This window comes from Rhincodon typus, chromosome 25, assembly GCF_021869965.1.
Source record: "Rhincodon typus isolate 14 chromosome 25, sRhiTyp1.1, whole genome shotgun sequence".
Lineage (NCBI taxonomy): Eukaryota > Metazoa > Chordata > Chondrichthyes > Orectolobiformes > Rhincodontidae > Rhincodon > Rhincodon typus.
In genome coordinates, this window is record NC_063356.1 from 11971019 (window position 1) to 11998024 (window position 27006).

The following is a 27006-nucleotide window of genomic DNA, read 5'->3' on the forward strand; positions in this document are numbered from 1 at the left end:
ATGTTGGCTGATTTAGATTTAGTTTTAGTTTTATTGTTGTATGTATATAAAAATACAGTGAAAATTGTTTTTTGCATGTTAAGCACACAGTGTCACCACACTCCAGTATGGCATAGTGGTTAGCACTGCTGCCTCAAGGGACCCAAGTTCAATTCCAGCCTTGGGCAACTGTCTGCATGTTTTCATGTTTGCATGTTCTCTCTGTTTCTGCCAGGTGCTCTGATTTCCTCCCACAGACATGTAAATTAGGTGGATTGGCCATGCTAAATTGTCTATAGTGTTCAGGGATGTGTAGGTTAAGTTACGTAAGCCATGGGAAATGTAGAGTTGTAGGGTAGGGTAATGGGTCTGGGTGGGATGGTCTTCGGATGGTCAATATGGACTTGTTGGGTTGAATTGTCTGTTTCCCCACTGTGGGGATTCTGTTCTGTTAACCAAGTATGATGCAAGATTTTACTGTAATAGAGTTCATCTTTGTCTCTTCTTCTTGTTCCTCCTTTGCTGCTCCTCCAGAAGCTGTGTGACATGGACAGAGTTTCGGTTATGGGTTTGTCTCTGCTGTTGCTACCACTACTGCAACTGAGCTGGAGCCAAGGGCCTTGTTTCATATTTCCTTTTTCCTGTTTCCCATCCAACGCTCCTTCAGACACTGCTACAGGTCATCAGTCGCCGGGCTCCTGGCTCTGGGCTCCTCCTCTCGTGATATCTTAACTCAACCTACTAATGGAATCCCATAGAATGGGATCGCTACAGTGTGAAAGCAGGCCATTCAGTCCATCAAGTCCATACCAACCCTCTGGAGAGCACCCCACTCAGACCCACCCCCTACCTTATCCATGTAACCCTGCATTTTCCACGGCCTATCCACGTAACCTGCACATCTTTCGACTGTGGGAGGAAACTGAAGCACCCAGAGGAAACCCACGCAGACACGGGGAGAATGTGCAAACTCCGCTCAGTCATCCAAGGCTGGAATTGAACCCGGGTGCCTGGTGTTGAGTGGCAGCAGTGCTAACCACTGAACCACCACACCACCCCTTGATTCTATACCTTCACTTTACAAAAAGTTATCAATTTAGGTTTTGAAGTTTTCAATTTTCAATGTTTCAGGTGGAAGAGTTCCAAATGTTCACTACTTTTTCTGTGGAGAATGGTTCCTGACATTAACTCGGAACTGCTCAACTCTAGAAATTGTCCCCTTCACGAGTCATCCCAGCAGAGTAATAGGTTCTCTCTATCTACTTCTTCGAAGCCTTTAATCAGCATAAACATTTCAATTTGATCAATACCTTAATCTTTTGCCCTCAAGGGAAAATAAACCTTGCCTTAATTAGCTGTAAGCCTTCATTATTTAATTTTACATACGGACATGCTTAAGAAAGATGTAGGTGCCAAAATGCATTTTTTTCCATTTAAATGTTATCATAGACATTCCTTTTGTTTCTGAAGGTGACACTTATTCTTTATCAAAGCTTGTGGAACAAACCACATGATCTACATTTGGTTTTGGCCCCAGTTATGTATAGCAAACAACCCCAGGTTTAGCTTAATTGGCAGGATGACTGGTTTGCAACGCAGAGTGATTTGATTTGATTTATTATTGTCACATGTACCAACATACAATGAAAAGTATTGTTTTGCATGTTAACCAGATAAATCATACCTTCCAGTGAGTTTGCACATTCTCCCCGTGTCTGCTTGGGTTTTATCCGGGTGCTCCGGTTTCCTCTCACAGTCCAAAGACGTGCAGGTTAGGTGGATTGGCTATGCTAAATTGCCCAGAGTGTTCAGGATGTGTAGATTAAATGGGTTATAGGGGGAATGGATCTGGGTAGGATGCTCTGAGGGTCGGCGTGGACTTGTTGGGCCAAATGGCCTATTTTCACACTGTAGGGATTCTATGATCTATGATCTATGATAAGCAAAGACCCTTCCCACCCGGTTATACTCTCTTCCATCCTCTTCCATCGGGCAGAAGATACAAAAGTTTGAAAATACATACGAACAGATTCAAGAACACCTTCTTCCCAGTTGTTATTATACTCACGAATGGGCCTGTCATATATTAAAATTGATATTTCTCTGCACCTTGTCTATAGCTGTAGCACTATGTTCTGCATTCTGTTCTATTACCCTGATGAGTTAAATTCTTGCACCAGCTGAGATACCACAAAGGACTCTGCTTCTCAACCTCTCCCTTCACCTGAGGGGAGGTGGCCCTCAGGTTAAACCACCATCAGTTGTCTCTCTTTGTCTGTCTCGCTCTCTCTCTCTCACTATTATATATATAGTGAAGAGAGCAGCTCTGTGGTATGATAAGACTATGGCAGCTTTAACTTAATTTCCATCATTCTGCAGGAAGAGCTCTATTCTCACTGACCAAAGGAAGGAGCCTGATGCCAAATCCTGTCTGGCTGTAGTTAACCTCCCACACATTGTGGAGGAATGATGGCTGACAGCAAGTCAGCAACATTTAACATCTCTCTCCCAAATTGAGTTCAATTCCAATTAGAATTAATCAGTTGTTAAACCTGGTGAACGAGTGTGAGTTAAAATAGCTGCTGCTCTCCGTTATATTTTTGGTGTGGAGGACAGCACTATCAGCAGTAGTGACAGAAAAAAAGTGATCCAATTACAATGAACCAACTAACTTTAACCCAGGTCAGAGTTGGAAGGGGTAGAGCAATAGGGCTGCATTTTCTTAGACTGGAATGACTGGGTATTTAACAGAGGCCGCAAAACAATTAAATCACAGGCAATGTAAACATAGATAACTTGTGTCCGCAGACAAGAAGCTATGATCTTAAAAGTAGTTACCAGATGCACAAAATACGGACTTCAGAAGACACGGTTTAGCACTAAATTGTGGTAGGGATTGCTTTGAACTGGTAGGTGATTGATTGTAGCATTGATCAGAGCACAGAAGAAAGCCATTCAGCCCCTTTTGGTTGCTCTGGCCCTCTAAAGCAGCAATTTGCATAGTGCCATTCCCCTCCCTTTTCCCTGTAGACTTGCAAATTATCCATTTTAAGACAATGTTCCAATTCCCTTTTGGAAGCCTCAACTGGTCCTGCCTCCATCATTCCCTCAGCATGTGCCTTCCAGATTCTAACCAACCTCTATGTGAAAAATAATTTCCACATGTCACTGTTGCTTCTTTGGCTAATTATCTTAAATCAACGCTCTCTCATTTTTGATGCTTGCACTAAAGGGGAATAATTTCACTATACTCTATCAACTCTCCCCAGACCTCTCATGATTTTGAACATCTCTATCAAATCTCCTGTCAAACTTTTTTTCCAGAAGAATATCACAAAACTATACAACCTTTCTACATACTAAAATTCCTCATCCTTGGAACTGTTTTGTGAAAATATCTGCTACTTCTCTAATGCCTTCCCATCTCAGAACTGGATGCAATACTCTGGTCAAGGCTTAAGTAGCGTCTTATACAGGTTTAACATAAGAAAGCCATTAATCATTCATTTGATAACATTGATTTCTACCCTTGTAAATGCCTGTGTCATCAGTATATTGCAGATGTGTGTGCTATTGTTTCATTGGTAATGGTTTTGCCTGTCAGTAAGAAAGTTGTCTCTTTGTTACCCACTCTAGAGAATCACACATGTAAACCAGACTGAAACTCTACTGCAGGACTGAGGGAGGACTAACCTATCAGAGGTAATGTCTTTCAATTGACATTTTTAACTGAGACTGCTTCAACCTTCCCAGGGACTATTTTGTGGACGAGCAGGGGAGTTTCCCATTCTACCCTGGCAAATAATTATCTGTTAATCAGACCATCTCGTCACAAACCCAATGCTATTGACAGAATTTTGCTGTGTGCAGATTGGTTGCTTTACTTCTTAAGTTGCAACAGGTAGGTGTTATAAAAGCACAAATCTTTCTTCCCATGGGAATATACCTCATTGACAAATAAAAAAAAACTATTTGCAAAAATAATTTTTAAAAAAAAAACCAGATGAAAACCTAAATGCTTTGGTGTTCCATTGAATGTTGTGTTTACCCAACAAGTAGGCTAAATGTCACTAGGGCATTAATCAACCATGCAGTTTGGATGGACAAACTTCATATTCAAAAGCTTCAGATATGCCTTCCTTACTTATCATGAATTGCTGTCTTTTGTGAATGCTGAAATATTAAAGCTTCTAGATATGGAATGAAGAATGTGTTATAGCACATTTTTTGCACGGCACACCTTCAAGCAGCTTTAACCGTTTGTAAGGAGACAGGAGGATCATTATGGCACTTAATCTGGAAAGTACAGAGGTAGCTCTGTGATGTCGTAGTCAGGATGTATTCCATGAGTGTGCCTCACTGAAGTAAGCACAAATGCCAAATTTGTGATGGCCCAGATTCAGTCATCCAACAAATTTTACTGATTCTAAAGCTCAAGCTCAAACCATTCCTTAAAGACCTTCACTGGTGTCAATCAACAGCAAGTTGATCCCATGGCAAATTTTAAATGTTACTTTACTGTCCTTTATTGGCCTTTTGTATTTCCTGACTTCTTAAAACCAGCGCTTCTGTAATTCTCCACTCTGACTTGAGAACTTAGCTTTCCTAAGATGGGAGTGACAAGTTTCGACTCCTTTATGATTCCTCCTGCAGCAGTTTCTGCATCAGTATTATTATTTTCTATTATTTTATGGTGCAATGTTACGTTGCAAAACTCCTTCTGCGCCTCAAGTTTGCGCCTCAGGTACTCAATGCCTATTGAACTTAGAACCAGGATGGGTCAAGGTGACACAGCTGCGTCAGAAACTTTCGCAAGAGAGGCTCTGTTCTCTGGAACAGCAACATCTCACTTTTAAAATGCACATCCTCGTTTCCAGATCCCGGTGCAAAATTTGCACAGAGTGGTGACCCTTTAAAATCCGCTCATTTGCATTTCAAATTGAGCCGTAATACTAATTACACTCAGGGAAAAAATGCAGGGTGGATATGACATTTACTGAATTATGATGATCCAGGTAAAGTGAGCTGTCCAGTCCGTTTGCACAACCATTTCTGCTCATGCAGCTACACTTGGACAGCTTGCCAGAGGAACTCTTTCCTATGTTTTCTTTTCCTTCATAGAAATCTTATCAACAACCTTTCTTTATCTTACCAAAACGTTCTTTCAAAAAAAAATTCCTTGCATCTGATAACATTAATTTGAATAATACTTTTCTGAGCCAGCAGCACTTATTCGTAGGGCAGTTTTTGTAAGAAAGGCAGAGGATTCCTTCATGTTTGCTTGTTTGACATTTTACAGGACATGCCATGTAAAGGAATCACATTGAATCAATCTCTTGCCTTTACAGCTTCTGCGGCACTTCTTTCCATGACAATAATTAAATTAATGATGGTAAGGTTTATTAGGATTACGTACATTTCTCCAACTTTGAGCACTAGTGAGTGCCCTGTGTTAGAAGTTTCCAGAATATCACTGGTACAATTGAAGAAATTTTTTCGGAAAGCTAAGCATAACTTTAGGGCCAATTGTCAAATGTCTATTAGATGTACAAGACGTTGGTGAGGCCTCTTCTGGAGTACTGTGTGCAGTTCTGGTCACCCTGTTATGGGAAGGATATTATTAAACTGAAGAGAGTTCAGAAAAGATTTACCTGGGTGTCGCCAGGAATGGAGGGTTTGAGATATAAAAATAGACTAGAAAAACTGGGACTTTTTGTCACTGGAGTGTAGGAGGTTGAAGGGTGACCTTAGTGAGGTTTATTAAATCAAGACGGCCATAGATAAGATGAATTACGAGGTCATTTCCCTGGTGTGGGGGAGTTCAAAACTAGGGGGCATATTTTTAAAGTGAAAGGAGAAATATTCAAAAAGGATATGAGGGGCAACTCTTTTACACAGAGAGTGGTTTGTGTGTGAAATGAACTGCCAGAGAAAGTGGTAGATGCAGATATTATAATGTTTAAAAGACATTTGGATAGGTTCATGAATAGGAAAGGTTTGGAGGGATATGGGCCAAAAGCAGGCAAGTGGGATTATTTTAGTTTGGGAACATGGACTGGTTGGACTAAAGGGTCTGTTTTCACACTGTATGATACTGTGACTCTATGACTATGTAGGAGCAGAAATAGGTCATTTGGCCTGTGGAGTCTGCTCTGCTATTCAATGCAATCATGGATGAGCTAATCAACCTTGAATCTACTGTTCCATCTTTTTCCATAACCCTTGATTCCCTTAATGATTAAAAATCCATCTCAGCCTTGTATATACTTAATGATCAACATCTACAGCTCTCTGTGGTAAAGAACTCCACAGATATATCACTGTCTGAGAGAAATTCCTTCTTCATCTCTGTCTTAAGTGACCCCTTACTTTGAAATTATGTCCTCTGGTCCTAGACTTTTCCACAGGGGGAAACAATCTTTCCATATCTGCCCTGTCAAGCTCTCATAAACATTTTATGTTTCAAGTGAGTTGCCTTTAATTCTTCTAAACTCCAACAGCTTTGAGCCAAATGTATTTTTTTCTTCTTCTGCAGAGGCCCCTCCTTATTTGGTTCAGTGATTTTCTACACTGGCAAATTAGATGTGTGGCAAAGGGGAAGCATTCCAGAAATAATTATTGCAGGAATGAGCTCTCAGCTTTGGCAGGGAAATTAACGAATAATGGAATTCCCATATTCCATTGAATTTTCATAAGCTCACAAACAGGGGGGAAAGTAGTGGTGGCAGAGGGAGTAAAGCAACTGATTTAGGCAACTCAGAAACTGGGCCTACAGAGACAGATACTGACTGATGGAGAGGTAGACAGACAGACAGAGAAAATATGTAGAGCAACCTAGGGTAGGGCTGAATCAAAATTTAAACATTTTCGAATAGAGTTAAAGGGTTCAGACAGTGAGTAAAGAAACAGTGGCATAAAGAAACAAAGAGTCAGGGAAAGAGACTGAGAGAGACAATGAAAGGGGATTGAGAGATTGTCAGATGTTTTGGTTTGTTCACACCTGTGTTAGCTGTAATTGTTTGGAGAAATGTTGACTGGGTATGGAAGCACCAACAACATGTCATCGCAATAATGAGGCTGTGCAGGTTCTGACTTAACATGTTACAGGTGACTACTCTCAGGTACGCAGCTGTGAAATAGAATAACCTGTGGGATAGTCATTCACATTTACTCTCAGATATCACCTTATGATGGTTCACACAATTGCCAGAGTTCGTGGTTTCAAATGTTGTTGGAGGACCCGGGTCTGTTTCATGCTGTATGACACTACGACTCTAAGACCAGAGAGGATATATTACCTCATTCATCTGCCTCCATTCTAAAATGCCCATCCTTTATTTCAAATCCTCCCATGACTTTGCTCTCTCACCATCTCGGTGATCTCTTCCAGACACACAACTTTCTGAGTGAGACTTTTGCATTCCTCTCATTGGCTTGAGCATCCCTGATCTTAATGGCTGGGTCATCAGCAGCTGTACATTCAGTTGCCAAACTCTTAAGTTTTGGAGCTTGTTCTGTAAAACTCTCCATCTCGCTGCCTCTCCTTCTTACTTTCAGACATTCTTTAAATTTAACAGTTTGATCAATTTTTTGATAATCAGAATTAAAACCTCCTTTATAAAACACATTCTCAACTGCAAAAATTGTGTCCTATTCTGGGCATTATTTAAAAGCATTAGAGAGGATAAGGCAAGATTTATCAAGAAAACAGGGACATGAGATGCATGGATAGACTGGAGATGATGAAGTGGATCATTGAAGATGGTGGTTGTCATTTGAGAAAAAGTTGAGAGAGATTAAAGGCACAAAGCATCTATCCCACGCCAACAGAGAATCTTTTATATTCCTTATTCAATCATTGGTTGTAGTGTGGAATACACTGCCTGAAAGGGTGATGAAAGTAATTCATTGTAGTTTTCAAAGGGAATTGGATAAGAATATTTGGAGGGTTACAGGGGAAGGATGAGGAATGGGACAAGCTAAGTTGCTCCTGCAGACATGAACTCAATGGGTGAAATGGCCTGTTGTAATCATTCGATGGTTTCTTATCTGGCATAGCATCAAATTCTTTCCTTGTAATGCTGCTATGAATTGAGCTATTTTATTGATGTTAATATTAATGTATAAATGTATACAGTCATTTGGTAGAACAAAACAGAGTATTGCTGAGAAAAAAAAGGCACATTTTGTTGAACCAAAAACAGAAGTTGCTGGAAAAACTCAGCAGGTCTGGCAGCATCTGTGGATAGAAATCAGAGTTAGTGTTTCGGGTCCAGTGGACCTGAAATGTTAACTCTGCTTTCTCTCCACAGATGCTGCCAGACCTGTTGAGTTTTTCCAGCAATTTCTGTTTTTGTTTCTAATTTCCAGCATCTGCAGTTCTTTTGGTTTTACATTTTGTTGAAGCTTTTCATCTTGCACTTGTCAGGAAAATTCACCAGAAAACCAAATTAAGGGTTAGCAACATTTTTATAATGTATCAGAGGAGAATATCCACTGGTTGACAAGTAGGCTTTGATTGGTAGAGGCATTGCCATGGGGAAAGTGCCAATTAGATGATGAGTGACAGTTAATTGCTTGGTTTGTTTAACTTGAACCAGGCAGGTTGACTCGGATTGGTTAAGGCATTGCCTTATGCATTGAATCAGTGAATGGTTGTCATTGATTTTGTTCAGTTGAAGAAGTTCCTATCTCTGTAAAGAGCAAGATCCCCGTGGACTAATGTATGCAGCATTCAGTAAGTGCAAGTGCACCACACTGTGCATGTACGTATGTAAATCGTATATATAAGTTGCTGTTGTTATAAAAGTTAAAGATATTAAGGCATTTGACAGCTTCCTGCCTCCTGGACTCAGTGTTAAGTTCAACAACTGCAGTCCCAATTTTATTTCATTTTTCTTTGTTGGTTTGTTATATTTCGCATTTGTATAGCTGTTATTCTGCCATTCATACTTCTTCTAGACACATATTAGGCACAACATTATCCACTTTTACCCATGCCATCAGGAGTGTGACACTGAGCGTAGATAATCATTGGGAGCACTTTCTCAGCCATTCCTTGCTTGTATAGTTGAGAGAGCAGGTAAGAACTCAGAAACAGCTTAATTGTCCCCGAATCAATAAAGAATGCGGATGTGGCATTGGATGATGTGGAATCAGAGTGGGGAGATGCTGAGATGGATTCAGTCTAGCTGAAATGTAGTATTAGTATGACAGGAATGCAGGAGACAGGAACTCTCCTTTTGCTGTTGTCTCCTTGAGGAACATCAATGGAATAGAGCTGACAAGCAGCCCAGGGACACTGGTTTTGTGGCCACTGTCCATCAACTCAATGTTAAGAAGTTTGCACTGCCCATGAATCTATTTACTTTCTATGTTAAAGTGTCAGCACAATTGGTGATTGCCAACATTGATGGTGGCACCTTCAGGTGTCAAAGCCCTAAGTTATGAAATTCTCTCCCCACATCTCTCTGTCACTTGTCCTTGCTTTCCTCTTTTAATACCTAAGGGCAGCATGGTGGCTCAGTGGTTAGCTGCCTCACAGCACCAATGACCTGGGTTTGATTCCATCCTCGGGCAACTGCCTGTGTGGAGTTTGCGCATTCTCCCTGTGTCTGCATTGGTTTCCTCTGGGTGCTCTGGTTTCCTCCCACAGTCCAAAGATGTGCAGGTTAAGTGAATTGGCTATGGGAAAATGCAGGGTTACAGGGATAGGGTAGTGGGGTGGGTCTGGGTGGGATGCTTTTCAGAGGGTTGGTGTGGACTTGATAGGCTGAATGGCTTGTTTCCACACTGTAGGGATTCTAACTCTTCGATCAAGATTTAAATTGCCATAAGTGGTTTGTATGTGGAATGAGCTCCAGAGGAAGAGGAAAAGTTTGGAGGGATATGGGCCAAATGCTGGCAAATAGGACTAGGTTAGTTTGGGAAACTTGGTCGGTATGGATGAGTTGGACCAAAGGGTCTATATGACTCTATGACTCTATAAGTGGTTTGGTGTCATATTTTGTTTTTAAGGCAAAAGTGAAGCACCTTCAGATGTTTTATTCCATTAAAGACTCTTTAAGAATATCATTTATTGTTGTGCCTAGCACCCTTATGCTAACAGATCTACATCTAGTAACTGCCCACTGCCTGAATGCTGACAAAGTGGCACTATTCAGTGGGTGTCCAGCTCTACCAGCCACACACTAAAACCTCCAGTTGGAGAAAACCCTTGACTATTGCCTCACAGAGAGAGGCCACTTGACCCCTTGGTGTTGTACAGGTTTTTAGAAAGAGCAACTCACTATGTGACATTCCACCTGTTCCCTCGTTCCCAAAAATCATATGAATAATCCATTCTTCTTTTTCCTATTGATTGACTTGGAAAATTGTGGGTTCTGCTTTCAATGTTGTTTTACATCCTTACCAATACCTGTCAACAAGACATACCACCTAACATGTCTTTTTTGTTCATTTGTTGATGATGATCTTAAGCCCTTTAATCTAATGGCTCGTGGGTGAAATGCTTCTTCAAAAGAGAATAGGTTATGAATCAAATAACATGTCAAACAAAATCAAACACTAGAATGTCAATTTCGTAAGGAAAGAATGAGACAGATCTGCAGCAAATGTCCGAACAACACAATAACCTTGAGCTCCTATAGTGCAGGGACATTCAGATTAAAATGTACATTAACCTTGGTTAACAAATGCCCTGAATATACAATTCAAATAGTAATATTTGCTTCCAGAAAACCATCTGAATAACGAATGCAGTATCTGACACGGTGCTGGAAGCAGAGTCAGTGTTAACTTTCAAAAGTGAATCGAATAAATAATTTAAAAGGAAAAGTTATCAGGGCTATCGTCTGAAAGCAAGGACATGAGATGATTGAAAGAGTCAGTATAAGCCAAATGGGCGAAATGGCCTTCTTACATGGTGTGACATTTTATTCACAGTTACAACAGAAAAATAACTTACTATATTAACTTTCAATCAATTAAAAGACAAAGATAAATTACGACAATAAAAGTCTTAGTTATAAAGAGTTAAATATTATGTTAGTTTTTGTTTTATTTGATAAATTTCCCACTCACTTCCACTACTGAATGAAATGTCTCCAAGATTATCCTAAGATTTAATTAACATTGCGCTCTGGTCAGTAACCAGAGGAAAATGGAACATGTTTTCATCATTCTCAAAAGAACGAACAAAATTGGTGCAGTTTAATTTGAGGAACCTATTGTGAATCAACAAGGTAACAAGTGAATAATTTCTCTTGAGTTTTCTAACAGGTAGATCTTCCTGTGTGTGGAATTTAAAGTATACAGCTGGTATCCTTAAGGGTGGGGAGAATCTGAGCTCTGTGCCTTCAGGTTGATATATTTTGATGGTCTGCACTGTTAGCTTTTTCCTACTCTGAAATGCAGCTCTGATGAATTGCCTTCCCTCTCCACCATCCCCTCCCCCGATCTCGCAAACACTCCTGGAGAAAGTGGGAACGTAGCCTTTGCTATGTCAAATTGAACAAAACTACTGAGCCTGTTAATCGCCTCTTGCACTAACCAGTACAGCGTTTACACTCTACACACTCTTTTGGGAAAAGATATGCCAAAATTAGCCCACATATCCTAAAACAGATAAAGGTTCAACCAGAGTCCTGAAAGCACACAACTAAAGTTGGAAAACATCCTCACTTGTTTAAAGTGGGATGTACAGCAACCCACATTCTTATCGACTATGAAGAAACAAAAGGCAGCAGATTGAAGAATGAAGAAAAAGAGGAATTGGCAATTGAAGCAAAGAAAAGAAAAATGGTTTGCAAAAGGGTCCTACCTGGTTTATTGTTTAGGATGAGGTGGTAATATTTCCATGGACTTCCAAGCTCCACCTATCCCTCTTTCAGTGGGCTGCAGTCTGAATTGTGAGCAGTCCCACCTCTACTGGAGCAAGATATCTGTCTGCACTCTATTTTATAAACACAGGCATTAAGGTAGCAGCAAGCCAGAGATGACGTAGCACTCAAATACCTAATTACCTGAAGCACCTTTGCAGAGGTAAATATTAGTCAAGAGCTTTGAAACTGTATTGTCTGCAGCGGAAACATTAGAGAGCTGTCAGAGGTAAAGCTCCTGTTACCAGTAGACTATTATCAGTCTAATACTATCTTTATAAATTCCACAATCTTTACACAAATGTTGAATTGCTACCAATTTTTTTTTTGAAAGCTACGGTTAGGAAGCATTTGGGCACTTAGAGCCTAATTCTCCCCCAGTTATCATTTGCACCCAAGACAGCCAGAAAACAGGTTTGGGGGCATTCTTGTTTTTATCTTTCCACATCCCTCCCCTAAGAACCTATTTACCCAGGCAGTGCCACAGCTAGAGTTTACTCTGTCTGCTCATTTATCCTACTTTAATAAATATGGCTGTTGGAATTGTGCTGTGCAGTATTAGGAACGAATGCATTCATGTGCTTATATGAACTAATGTTGTCTGCTATTGCAACAAAGACATAAATGCAAAGGCAAAAGTCCTCATTGAAGCCATTGAAACTGCAATGAGTTTCATACGAATACCGTGATGTACTACAAATCACATGCACGACGCGATTTGGCTAAAAGATGAACCAAAGGTAGAAAATAATGAACTTTCTATAAGCAATTTCTCTGCCCCAAGTGAATTGCATTCTATTTTACTAAGCAATGAATTGTGTGAGCAGAGGTCTTGTGAAAGAATGGGTAGTGTTCCTACCTCGAAGCCAGAAACTCCCGGATTTAGAGTCATAGAATCATAGCATTGTACAGCACGGAAGCACACTCTTTGGGCCAACTCATCTATGCCAAACAGATATTCTATATTAATCTAATCCCATTTGCCAGCATTTGGCCCATACCCCTCTAAACCCTTCCTCTTCATGTACCCATCCAGTTGCCTTTTAAATGTTGTAATTGTACCAACCCCATCACTTCCTCTGGCAGCTCATTCCATACACGCACACTGTCTGTGTGAGAAAGTTGCCCCATAGGTCCCTTTTAAATCTTCCCTGTCTCACTCTAAACCTACTTGGCCGCGAAGGCGTGTTTTTATTATGTGGCCGAGTAGGTCACTTATAAATCCTTCCCAACAAATGCAGGTGGTAAGAGTGGGAGACATTCCCTGTCAGCTGTGCAATGGGAAGAAGTTGAAGCCTCAACTAATACTATCCATTGTTCCAAGTGACAACATGTATTTAAAAGTGACTCAAACCCCAGCTGACTGAAGTGGATTAGATTAGTGCCACCAGTGTGGGGTTCAATCCCCTGTTCAGCTGAGATAGATTTGGGACCTGTCTCATTTCTCTCCCCACCTTGGAGGTTCCAGTGCTCAGGCAGCAAACTGAATAAGGGGAAATCATGTGGTTTTTCAGACAGAATCCCAGAAAAGGAGAAGTGCTGTTATCCCAGTGGGAGAAATAATCCCTCTCATCCAAACAAGAAAATGGCTGCATGATTTTGACAAATTTATCAATTGTGAGAAATGTTATACTGAAATAAAGTACAAATCCATTCTTCCCTAACTTCTGGACCTGCTCAGGCCAGGAAACCTTAAATTCTGAACAAAAGTTATAATGGACTTCAGACATTAACTCTATTTCACTCTCCACAGATACTGTTAGATCTGCTGAGTTTATCCAGTACTTTCTCTTTATTTCACAAAAAATCGTCACTTGTCTGGAACCTGCTATCTCAGTCTGAATGCAATGGGCCAAATGGTCTCCTTCTGTGTTGTATCCATCTTATGATCCTATACTTGGCGGGGGGAGAGGGGTGTGGGATTCATCCACAATGCCACCAATAACTTGGACAGGAGTCTAAATGTTTGTGAAATGTTTAGAGTGGTGTGAGGTGAATGAAAAATAACAGTAATGGAATTCACCTCCAACATCTTTACCGGGAATCATCTGGCTATCCCTGTAACATGTTTGAGTGGAGGTAATTTGAACAATTCAGCTGCCCATTATGTGTCTCTCCCAATTTTAATTTCCTTTGAAGTCAGTGGGAAATTGAGTGGAACATTCGAGTAAGTAAAACTTTAAAGCATTTATCACAAATAGACCGACTCAAAAAACCCTATGATTGACTTCAAATTGCTACTCTTGGCTCTTTTTGCACAAGAACACATAATTAAGATGCTCTTCTTTTAATGCTTTTTTAATGATGTCGAGTGGTAACTTCTATTCAGAGTGTTTTGAAAGTGTGTACAGAAAAAAACGCTTTGTTTCCCCTCCAGCCTAGTATTCACAGCTCCAGTCTGATGGCACAAGTTTACACTAGGTGTTGAAGAAACCGATCAATATTTAAAAGATTACAGGCTGCCCAGTTTCTGTTTGTTGTCATCTTACTTCAAAGTGAAAAGTTCTACTGATGTTCTACTGTTGAGAGTCATAGCTGTGGAACTTTTAATTTGTTGTAAATGCAGCAACAAGGAGAATTGAAATCTTCATTTCTTCTTTCCCTCCACTTGCATCAGTAATTGTTAATCCTTAGAGCAAGTCAAGGTATTGAGCATTCATATGACTCCTTAAAAATCAGATTAAAAATCATAGTTTTCCTGGTAATACTTATACTTTTCTAGCTATGCTTCACTTTCTTATTAATCAGGTATCCAGAAACCTCCTCAATGAGGGTTCTGATTAATATTACCCCGAATTGTGCAGTTGTCACGATAAAAAACTGCCAGTGCTCATACTATTATTAACCAGGACACTGATAGCATCATCTGGCATCTGCATATGAACAGTTAACTGTGGAATTGCAGACGCTGCTGTCAGAGATTTCTCTGTTCCTCCACAGAATGCGTTATCAAAATTCTCAAATATCTAAATCAATTCAGGATCACTGAATTGATGCAAACTTGCAATTTTTACACCATAGTATCATTGCTAAAGACCTTTAATAAAATTATGTCATATTGCATTTGTTATAATTGGATTTGTAAAGATGCACTATTTCGTAATTACTCCCGAATGATATCTCTAGCCATGAAAATCTATTTCTACTCACACGAAATTCAAACTTCTCTATTCCACAAGGCAGATGCCATTGACTTTTCAAAATAATCAAATTTTGTTTCTTAAATTAAGTTATTTCAGCTTCTATCCATGTGATTGCCACAACTTTTATTTTGTTTTCTTATAATAAAATTAGGTTTGTTGTCTGAGATAGATCTTTAATGTGATTGCCCGCTTAGCCTGTATCACTTAGGTATTAATATTATTGGGCACCAGAGATCCATTATAGTCGATTCCAAAATGAAATTAATATTGGAAAAGGTGTAATCTATGCCACACAGTTGAGTAGATCTTTCTGGTCAGTAATGTTCGAGATAAATAGCGAGCACAGTTACATGTCACCACTTTCTGCGAGATCTAAGCCATGGTATTAATTATGTTTTTCTCCCCCTTGCTGTCTTTGCTGTGTGTGTTTTGGACATTGCCTACTGAGTGAGGTAGAATTGCAATTAATCCTGAAATTGGACAAATTTGTTTTGCATTCTACCTGGGAGTTTTTTGCTGAAGCTAACTAGGGGAAGGCTGACAGATGTTTCGTAGAGTCATAGATTCACACAGCATGGATACAGACCGTTTAGTCCAACTAGTCCACACTGAACATGTCCCTAAATGAAACTAGTCCCATTTGCCTGCATTTGGCTGATATCCCTCCAAACCCCTCCCATTCATTTACATACCCAAATGCCTTTTAAACATTGTAATTGAACCTGCATTCAAGTGTGAGTGTCTTTCCAAGCTAATAACATTATCAGAGTTGACGTTTTGTTCTTCCTGATCTATCACTTAGAATAAGATACTCACAGTAGCTTAACGGGTGAATTGTCACAAGAGTTATGTTCCAAACCCCAACTTACGTTTTGTAATGAAAATGTTTTCCATATCACAGCGTTGGCCTGACAGCAGTGATAGTTAACGTTTTATAAAACAAAGAACTGCGCATGCTGGTGATCTGAAATTCTCAAAATCAGAAATTGCTGGAGAAATGCAACAGGTTTAGCAACATTTGTGGAAGGAAAACAGAGTTAAAATTTCAAAACTAATATCACTCTTCTTCAAAAATCAGTTCTGGGTGATTCAAAATGTCAACTCTATTTTCTTTCCACATAGTTAAGGTTTTGGTGCCTAAAGTCTCCTTTGACCTTAGGGAATTATAAGCATCTGAGGAAGTGTTCTAACCTCTCACTAAAACAGAGGAACCTAATTATGCAACATAGAGCAATTGGAATGAAGAACTGAAAGGCAGTGTTTGAGGAAGATAAAAGAGTGTGACCAGAACATTCATCTTCATTGATCTTACCCACCTTAGGAGTGACCCGGGCAGGCTAGTTCAGAGGAATACTTGGTAAGAGAAAAGAAGAGACCGGCATTTATATAGAGCTTTTCACAACCATTGGACATCTTAAAGTGCTTTTCAATGAAATGCTTTAGACGTGTAGTCCATTGTTTTAATGTAGACAACTCAGCATCTAACTGTGTAGAGCAAACTCCTACAAACAGCAATGTGGTAAGAACTGGATAATCTGTTTTCTTTCTTTGTGATGTCGACTGAGGGACAAATATTGGCCAGGAAGCTAGTAATGGTTCTTGTGCTTTTCTTTAACATAGTGCCATGAGAGCTTTATATCCACTGAGCAGGCAGCTAGAGCCTTGATTAGACGTCTCACTCAAATGGTTCTTACAACACTCTCTCAGCCATGCACAAATTCATTTTTGTGCTCCAGCCCTTGTGAGAGAAGTGAATGCAAAACATTGTAATTCAGTAGTAAGCATGCAAATGAGTCACAGTTTGCACATCTTAGTTGGAAGTAATTCATTTTAAACGAAGTGGAAGGTTTAGGGACATCAGGTTTCACTCTTCTGTAAAATATTCATATTTGATCAATCAAAGAGGTGAAATTCACACTTGTTTGGTGACATATTAACTTGGAATTTCCCGGATAGTACTGTTAGTTAATAGCTACTTATTTATTGCTTTGAATCCCTATTGAAAGTTTCAGAGTTTCCAAGAACATTGACTGACATTCACTTAAAGTAATATAATGGCTAAGTAGTGACCTCAGAAGGAAGCTGATAATCATTTGCCTCATCGATGAACTCATTAATGGAGTCAATATTAACAAGTCCCTATAGTTGATGTTGGAAAGGTATACACAGCAATGAACAATCTTGTTCATCAAAGAGTTTGCAGTTTACTGCTATTCTTTAAAGAGTTGCTTGTTAGAAAAAAAACAAATTGATTCCTTTTTTTTGTATGGTTCTGTTTAAAGGACACACTTTAAAAACGTAGGAGATAGGCCTTAATTTTACTCAAATAAATGCATGATGTATTAAAAATCACTTCTTGGTCTGTTATTTTAATGCCAGCATTAATCCATTCAAAACAATTGTGTTAATGCTTCTGTTAAAATTGTGAAGAGTATCATAAAGTTGCCCGCTAATATCAACAAGATGGGTACGTGGGCTAGTTGGGGCAGAGGGGGCTTTCTGATTCTCCGTGGGAAGAAGACTAACCTTCAAAAGCTGCTGGGTAATCCTGGCAGTGTGGCACACTCAGTAACGGGTGCTGCCTAATTCTACAAAGAATGTTCAAAGGAATCCCAGAATGAGGTTAAGGTGAGGGATATTAGGTGTGGAGAGTTTGTTCTCCTTCGGGAGAGAGGTGTGGGAATGGGTCTTGGAAAGCAGGTGGTTGGAAGGAATGGAGGCGACTATCTTCCAGTGCTTTTAAAAACCGGCAGTCCACTCCTGCCCAAATGCTCAGACTGACCATATTATGATGTGAACAGTATATTATTCAGGTCAATATGCCTGTTAACCAGCCTGGTTGACATTAAATTGTCCATTTAAATATAATAAGACTGTAAGACTGTAAGAAATAGGAACAGGAGTAGGCTGTTCAACCCTTTGAGCCTGTTCCACCATTGAATAGGATCATGGCTGATCCGACATTTCTAATGCCCACTTTCCTGCTGTTTCCCTCTAGGCCTTGATTCTATCGGGCATGTTGCTGATTTTAGCACCCATCCACCTAATTTATTGATGACTAACTGAACAGTGGGTGGGAAGGAGTTGGGCTGGGCTCTTGCCTTATTTTAAGTGCCCTACCCCTCACCGACTGGCAAAAACACCCCCAAGAGTCACATAAAATCCAGCCTGTGCTATAAACATTTTTGAATGCCTGCAAACTCTCTTGTACACTTTTTTTTGTGTGGAGGGCCATAATGTGCTCGAGATCTTCTATTGATTCTGCTTGTACAGATATAATATCTCAATGAACTCAGTACTCAGCCTCCACACCCACAGCAAGTCATTTGCCTGTTCTTGGAAACTAATAAACCTTCAAGGAATCACTTATTCTGCATCGCTGGAGCTTTGCTGAGAGTGCTTCATTCTTTGGCATGAGATTTCCCTGTCCTGTGGAGGTGCATTCGGAGAAACACTGGGAGATAAATCAGAAATGTTTGATTTGGCTCAGCTATTTACATTACACATGTCTGCCTAGGAGCAATCTTGTCAGAGGAGATAAAAGTGATGCAGATATTTCATAGCTAGTAATAACGTGTAGCCAGTAAGGCCCACAATTAGCCCTGTTTGGGAGAGATGCTGCCAATTCTGGGATGTTCCTAACTGTGGTTGGGTGCTCTGCTGAAGGTGTTCATTTAATTTAAGTCAGAGAGCTATCAACATTACATATCTACCACACAATTGCAAGTGGCCACCTATACTGCTACAGGCTATCTTGTGGCGGTGATTCTACATTCACCATGATGGCCTGACAGTCAGGGCCAAGTGGCAGTTCTGCGCTTGTGGACTTCTGCCTTTTTCAGCAGCGCTCATCTCTCCTGTTGGGTCTCGCAGCCAGACTTGACTGCAAACCCTTCAGTTGAGCCTTCCATCTTGTTGGTCTGCCTGCCTTCCTTAACTGAACAGGGATCCTGAACACAGCTCCTTAATTAGCCAATCTGGGGAAGATTGCAAGTTTGAAGTGTGCAATAGTCACTTCGGTAGTTCCTGATCCGGATTTAGGAAAATTGGAACAGGAGTAAGGCCATTCAGTTCTTGGACCTGTTCTGCCATTCAGTGAAATCATGGCTGATTTGTGGTCTGACTTCATGTATCTGGCTTTAGCCCATATTTCCTTGATACCTATGTTTAACAAAACATTATCAAAAAAAACCAAAAATTGAAGCTGCCACAGTCTCACAACCCAGCTGGGAAAAAAATCCAAGCCCTTGATACAGTTTTTCAAGTGTGTGAAAACATCATGATACACAATTATCAGACGTGTTTATATTTTTACAATGAGACCAAAGTGAAATTTTATTATTTTTCCACCCTGCCTAGATGTTTTGAACTTTTCAGTGACAACTAAAGGACTAAATGATTAAAAATCGATTATGCAGAAGAATGCCTGCTATTCAGTGCACATTAGTCTTCACTTTCTTACCCCTCATAGCTTGGCTGATGTCTCCAATAGTGATGTTGTAGAAGTAATACTACCAAAAGGATTATGGTTCAGCCCAATTTGAAATTGCACCCGCTTCCTCTCTGTACAACTTCATTTCCTGTTGTTACATCATTCCCAATCTTTATACATTTCTTTGTTCATTGTTCATATTTATAATCGATTTTGCCAATTTATTCTCATTGTGCAATCTGGAAACTGGCTTCCCACAATCACTTGAGTTACCTTCCAAATGTTTTCATCCATTCCTTTAACAGTAACTGATATTTCTAATTTCCAATAGAATCATGTTGGCCGTATACTTTACCATTCTGATTTAATCTCTTCACATGAAAAAAACTAAGTTTCCAGGAGCGATCTGTAGTTCATGAAGTTGTGGTTGTCAGAGGCTGTTGGCCATTTAAGTAACTAGCTGCCTCCAATAAAAGGGGAGAATTGTCTAGTGCCTGGTGTGTGGATTGTGGAGTGTGGAGATTAGGCCATATAGATCAGATACTTTCTCAGTGCAATTCTTTTGAATAGCTAGAGCACCACTTTGAAGACCTGAGATAACCCTGAAGATATGATGGGATTGGGTCCTTTTTGGGTAAACAGGTACCCTAAAACACTCTTAACTAGCAATAGGATTATACATAAAATGTATATAAACCCTTTGGAGCATTTCAACTTGTTGAGACCTGTCAAGAACTGTCAAGGATCTAGAAGTGTCAACAAATGTTGACCTGCCAAGTGTGTAAACAAATGTCAATGTGTGTCAACAAACATTGACCTCTCAAGGTATGTCAAGACTTGTCAGGAATGTCAACAAATGTCAAAATGATTTTATAAGTCAAAGAGTGTAGTCTGCATTATGAAACTTTATGTAATAGATTTATACTTTTTTCTCTTAAGTCCATGGGTACATATGACTACGTAATGCATTGGCATGGAAATTGTAGGGGTGAGAGGGTGTTGGGTGGAAAGAAACATAAATTTGGTTTAGGGGTAAAGAAGATCATGGAGGAAGGGTAGAAGGTGCATTGCTGGACATGTGGAGAGTGTGGGGGGTGAGGAGGAATGAGTGGGGTGCGAGGGATGAGGGCTAGAACAATGTTTTATGTTTTTATTTCTTCCTTTTGGAGAATTAAGGTAATCTTTTGGATCTAGTCCCTGGACATCTTTCGTGAAATTAAGTTACCCATCGCAAATGTGAAACAGCATACTGCAAATACATTGTGCACGGACCCATTGGGAATGGTAATGATGTCAAGGAACGGTCAAAAAAAGACAAAAAACATCATGTGGAGTTTTAAAAGAAATTAAAAGAGTGTTGATTCATTTAAAAACATAGCAGAATTTGTATTGTATGTCTAATTTCCCAAATTATAATATTCACAAGCATTTTGGTGGAGAGCTCCAACTGCTTATAGAATGGAAATGTTTGTTAACTTTAGAGATGAAGCACTTAAGGGTTTAGCAGGGATATGTTTGTTTTCATAAAGGATTCACTGAAGGTTTTCGATGTCTTGACTCATTTTTGGTTATGAATTTGTGTTTTATTTTTGAGTAGTGACATAGTAGGTAGACAATGTCAGCATGCCTCCTAAGGTTTTGCCACAGTGGATATTCACTAAAATTACACGGAGTTGAATGGGCAAAGGATGGTGAGTAGGGAAGTATGAGTTAGCATTGGGACTAGAAATGGCTAGGAGATGATTGGGACATTGGGTGGCACATTCCCAGAAGAGGGGTTATGGGGAATGGGTAAATGGGCATAGTATGGCATAGGGAGTATAAAGGGCAATGGGGTTGGACAAATGAACAGTGTGGCACTGGGGTTATGAGGCATTATTGGAGGTAGACAAAGGAAATAGGATGGCATATTGGCTTTAAATCAGAGATTGGTGCAGGGTGCTATGATGTACTACTAAGGTGGGTAGTGGGGAATAGGGTGGCCTGGATGGCAATGGCGAATGTGTAGGGCTGAGCAGGAGGGCTACTTTATGTTTTAATGCATTTTTTAGGTTTTGACCATGGATCTGGACACTAAGGCTGGCTTTTGCCCAGTCTGTATTGAGAACTGGTGGCCTCTTCCTGGTTACACAGCCCAACTCCAATCCATCTCTTGCTTTGGTTCAACAATGGGAAGTATAGGCAATTGGGTCTGCTATATCATTATTTCTATGGTGGCATCCAACCCGGTAAGTTTTTAAAAGAGACAAAATTCATTGTGGGAAACAAGACTAAATAAGAAGGCGATGGGGGAAAGGAATAAAGGGAGGCAACACTTGGGTTCTCTGGGCACTATCTAAGTGTCATTGGCAGAGACTGGATTGAGTGTTAAATATAAGGTGAGTGATAGCAGAGCAATGCGAAAGGAAGACACCGAGTTAGAGGAGATAATTCAAAGGGAAAAGGACAAAGGGTATTCAGGGAATTAAAAGCAGGTAAAGTAGTTAGGGATACAATAAGAGTGGGATAACACCAGTTGTTGGGGAAAGAATTATAGCAGACATGTCGATTTCTAATGGGGAGCCAAATGCAACTCTGGGCAAAGGCTGAAGGCCTATCTATTCCAGTAACCTGGACGAACATAGAGAAATGTTGGTCATTCTCCTCTGCTAATTACTGTACAGCTATTCTTAGTGAGAATGTTTGGTTCTTGAAGGTGACCAAGCTTGATTGTATTCTCATGGGACAAACAGCTAAAAACGCTGACTCACTATTTAGCCTCAAGTGAAGAATAGCTACTAGCATGAGTTATCAAAGAATTAACAATATCCCTGGAACTCTGCCACACGTTATCACCTTCAAGGGAGGAGGACTGAAGGAAGAAAGGTGTGGGGTAAGTTTCATGATGACATGATTGAGTAGAAGGTAAGGGTTAAGAGTATTGTTACTGTTACATTGTAAGTAAGGAATTTCCAGGATTCTGGGTGGAAGTTTAAGCAACCTTGAATCAATAATGGACATTGAATTGCTACAAGAGTGTTCCAGGTGTTTCAACAAAGGGACAAAAAATCCCCACCTAGAAGCTGACTAATAGTTTTGGTGACTTATTGGGGGAAGTCATAGAGTCATAAAGTCATACAGCAATGAAGCAGACCCTTCAGTCCAACCAGTCCATGTCGAACATAATCCCAAACTAAACTAGTCCCAACTGCCTGCTCCTGGTCCATATCCCTCCAAACCTTTCCTATTTATGTATCCATCCAAATGTCTTCTAAACATTGTAATTGTAACCACATCCACTATTTCATCAGGATGTTCATTCCGCCCAGAAACCACCCACTGTGTAAAAAATTTGCCTCTTATGTCTTTTCTAAATCCCTCTCCTCTCACCCTAGTCTTGAAATTCCCCATTTTAGAGAAAAGACAACTACCATCAACTCTATCTATAGCTCTTGTTATTTTATCAACTTCTTTCAGGTCACCTCTCAACCTCCTACACTCCAGTGATAAAAGTCCCAGCCTATCCAGCCTTTCCTTATAACTCAAACCTTCCATACCCGGCAACATCCTGGTAAATCTCTTCTGAACCCTCTCCAGCTGGATAATGTCCTTTCTATAACTCAGCGACCAGAACTGGACATAGTATTCCAGAATAGGCCTTACCAATGTCTTGTACAACCTCAACATAACGTCTCAACCCCATATACTCAAAGGACTGAGTAATGAACAATAGCATGCCAAACACTTTTTTAGACCATCCTGTCTAATTGTGACGCAATCTTTAAAGAATTATGTACCTGCAACCCAAGTCCCTCTGTTCTACAACAAAACCCGAGGCCCTACCATTAATTATAAAAGCCCTGCCCTTGTTTGTCGTACCAAAATGCAGTACCTCACATTTATCCAGATTGAACTCCATCTGCCATTTTTCAGTCTATTGACCCATTTGATCAATACCCTTTGTAATCTTAGGAAACCTTCTTCACTGTCTACTATGCCACCAATTTTGTTGTCATGCACAAACTTACTAACCGGGCCTTCTATATTCTCAGACAACAAGGTGCAGAGCTGGATGAACACAGCAGGCCAAGCAGCATCATAGGAGCAGAAAGGCTGACGTTTCGGGCCTAGACCCTTCATCAGAAAAAGCTATATATCCTCATCCATTTGTAAGTGTCTTATTTATGATCTCTATAAGAATCCCACATTCTATAAATTTGGCATGTATTACACATGGTCCTATTGGATGTGATTCCACAGGATTAAAGCTTCCTGTAAACTTCTACGTAAGGCAATCTTCAACAGAGAGGCTGTAAGACACTGAAGAAAGAAAAATAAAGTTTTGCAGTAGGGGGCACTCTTCTGGAAACTGGGGTTAAGGCAGATTGTTGGAAAGGAGAAGAAACAGGTTTACAGTGTACCTACCTGCATTAACTTTACACAAGAGTGTTTAATGCTGATACTGGGAGACAGACGTATAATAAATGCTTCATTTTGTGATAACTGTAATGTTTCATCTCTTTGAGAACAGAATCTACCAAAAGCATTTAAGAAGGAAAGAAATTTCAATACTGAAAAGGTATCTTTCTTTCCTTTGAATGCCTTAAAGAAGTAACATCCACAAAACAAAGGTATTTCTTGACCCTTCTTAATTACTAAATGAAGGCAACATTTGACTTCATAATCTGGAATGTACAATTGCAAATATTTTGTGAAAGATCACTTTGGATTGTGATGTTCTGATTCCTTCCTTTTCAAAAATTCTTTGACCAGAACCATTCCCACTCCAATCCTCGTAGAATTTTTAAAAAATATTTTCAGACCAGATTTACTTGTCACTTGCTGAGTTTTGAGAACAAGAATCTGGATGGGTGACTTTGCCCCAGCAATGTTTCAATGCTGTTCTTACCCTGGATGTCAGGAGTTGTTTGAATGCAGAGACAAAAGTGGAAATTGCTGGGAAAGCTCACCAGACCTGGCAGCATCTGTGGAGAGAAATCAGAGTTAACACTTCAGGTGAAGTGACCCTTCCTCAGAACTCCTGAGAAAGGGTTACTCGATACAAAATGTTAACTCTGATTTCTCTCCACAGATGCTGCCAGATCTGCTGAGCCTCCCCTGCAATTTGTATTTTTGTCTCTGACTTACAGCATCTGCAATTTTTTCGGTTGTTTGAAAGCAACTGTGTCAATGTGACTGTTAATTGTAGCCTTCTCTGCTTGGATGGGAATATTTTATTGTCTCAACATCCCCATCAAGCAACATAGCCAATATCATGAACTCACTGTATGGTGTAATTTACAGTACGCATTGGTGCATTAATGATACAAGTAGAGCTAACTTATGCCACCTACCTAAACTTATGGGCACATCTCAATGTGAAAAAAATTCAACATTTATAATAGAATATCTGTAAATATTTTAATGACAACATGAACAGAATATACAATAAATACAAGCCATGGGTATCTAATTATTAATAAATAATTTTCTGATACACAAATACAATACCTCAAAAGTTAACCAAGTTTTATCATCAAAACCCAAAACTGACGTAAAATGTAGCTCTTAAACTGAATTTTGGTTGACGCTAGTTATTGACCAAATTTCAAAATTACTTAATCTTTGATAAAGTTGAACCTAACAATATAAAATATAGTAAAGAGCTATTAACATTTAGCAAATCAAAAATAAGTTCAATCATTTATTTAAAAGTTACAGGGTATTTGCTTACCTCAGACTGACAGGTAGTGCTGGATTATATCTGTCCCCTCAGGTGTTACAAACTTGTGCACATTACCTCTCAGCATAAAGTTCTGAACAGACTGGTGATTACTGCTTAAATAGAAAATGAGTCATCAGGTACAATGACAATGTGTTGCTTATACTGTCGTTTGAAAATGATTTGCTGATTTTATTTAAATGACAGTCTGTATTGGACTGCAGCAAAAGGACAGAACAATTACATGACCAGTAGGTAGTAAGGAAAAAGAAAAAGTAATGCATTTACTTTCTTAGTGACCTTCTTTGGAATGAGTTCAGCAAAGTCTTTGATAGTTGCAGTTAAACATTTTAGGGAACCTTAAACTATTTTAAGACTGTGAAGAATGTTACCTACTTTGTGTTCATTATCTACTTCAGACAATTTAGCTTTCTTGATAATTTGTTTAAGAAAGTGTTTTAGAGTGTGCAAAAATACTAAACATAGCAATAAGGAACTTATACACAGACAGACAATATAGTTTTAGAGAAAAAATTGTCCTACTTTGGAATGTTACAATATTCTATTTTGTGATCATTTTTTAATAATTCATTCTTGGGGATTGTGTGTTGCTGGCAAAGCAATATTTAATGTCCATTCTTAAATGAGGCCATTAGACAATTTCAGAGAGTGATTAAGAGCCAACCAAATTGACGTGGGACTGGAGTCACACATAAGATTGTTTGAGTAAGAATTGCTAATCCAGTAACACATCCACATCCAGTAACACAGGCTAACATATATGCTGTGTTATTATGTACCATAACACATTATATTATAAGATATAAGATTATGCAAAACATAACAAGACATTCCCACTATTTAAGCCTAAGAAAAACATTAGAAAAATTCATATTTTATATGGCTTTCTAAGGATGGATTCACCTTGATGATTGTGACTCTTCCACTCCAATGTGTTGTTTTCTGGAATGTCATGAAGTAGATTCTAGTCTTCCATCAGGAAATTTCTTTCCCTCTGCTTTGCCGTCTGTCCATATAAGAGGTAAACAAATTCACTTCGCACTTTCCTATGTCTTCAGCTGTGTAAAGGGGCAAATCATCTGAGCGCCAGCTTGATTCAAAATAATGGAAATAATTAAAGAGAACTCCAATGCCAAGTTCATAGGTCAGAAATCTATCAGTACATCAATAAATTATATTTAATCTGACTTTTCATGACATGCCTCATAAAAATTCTGCAATGCTTGGATGAAGATTGAACTTTGAACAAAATATAAGAAAAACTGCTACCTCATTCCTTTCATTAATCAAGTATTGTGAATAAGATGCTATCAGCCATCTACTTTAGACTGTTAAATTTGATTGGCTCAAATGATTGCGTGCAATTAGCAAAGCATATATTGACTGAATAAATGCATCATGCCATGAATCTGGGGAGTCATGAAATTGTTGGAATGCCTGATGTAGCTGATGGGTTTGCTTATGTTCTAAAGTCAAAGAAACATTCTGTCTTCTTTGCTCTGGTCTACCTGTGTCACGGCAATGTGTTTGGCTCCTAATTTTCCTCTGAAATAGCTCGGCAAGCACCAAAATTATACAAAACCGTTGTAAAGTTGGAGAAGGATGCTGATCACAGAATTTCTCATGAGTTAACAGGAATGATCATTAGATGTCAGCTTTGACTACAATATGACGTCTCAGGAATTAATAAAACATAAGCAATTCACACACCATCAAAACAGTTCAGGGGTCATACAGTCAGACAATACAGATACAGACTCTACAGTCCAACTTGACTGTGTGAAAATTTTACTGATCACAAAATGACAATAGCAAATATTGTAGATGCAATTAGAAACATTAGATAGCCCG

The 27006-nt window shown here is 39.4% G+C and overlaps 1 protein-coding gene across 1 annotated transcript in view; it reads right to left on the reverse strand.

The window, feature by feature from the left end:
• The window catches only part of LOC109934025 (solute carrier family 26 member 9-like), a 112475-nt gene extending 87286 nt beyond the window's left edge, over nucleotides 1-25189 (reverse strand). The window contains exons 1-2 of the mRNA XM_048611814.1: nucleotides 25147-25189; nucleotides 11801-11932 (exon numbers count right to left, since the gene is read on the reverse strand). The gene's annotated coding sequence lies outside the window, so the exon portion shown is untranslated. The remainder of the gene's footprint in view (nucleotides 1-11800; nucleotides 11933-25146) is intronic.
• Nucleotides 25190-27006: the final 1817 nt, after the last annotated feature.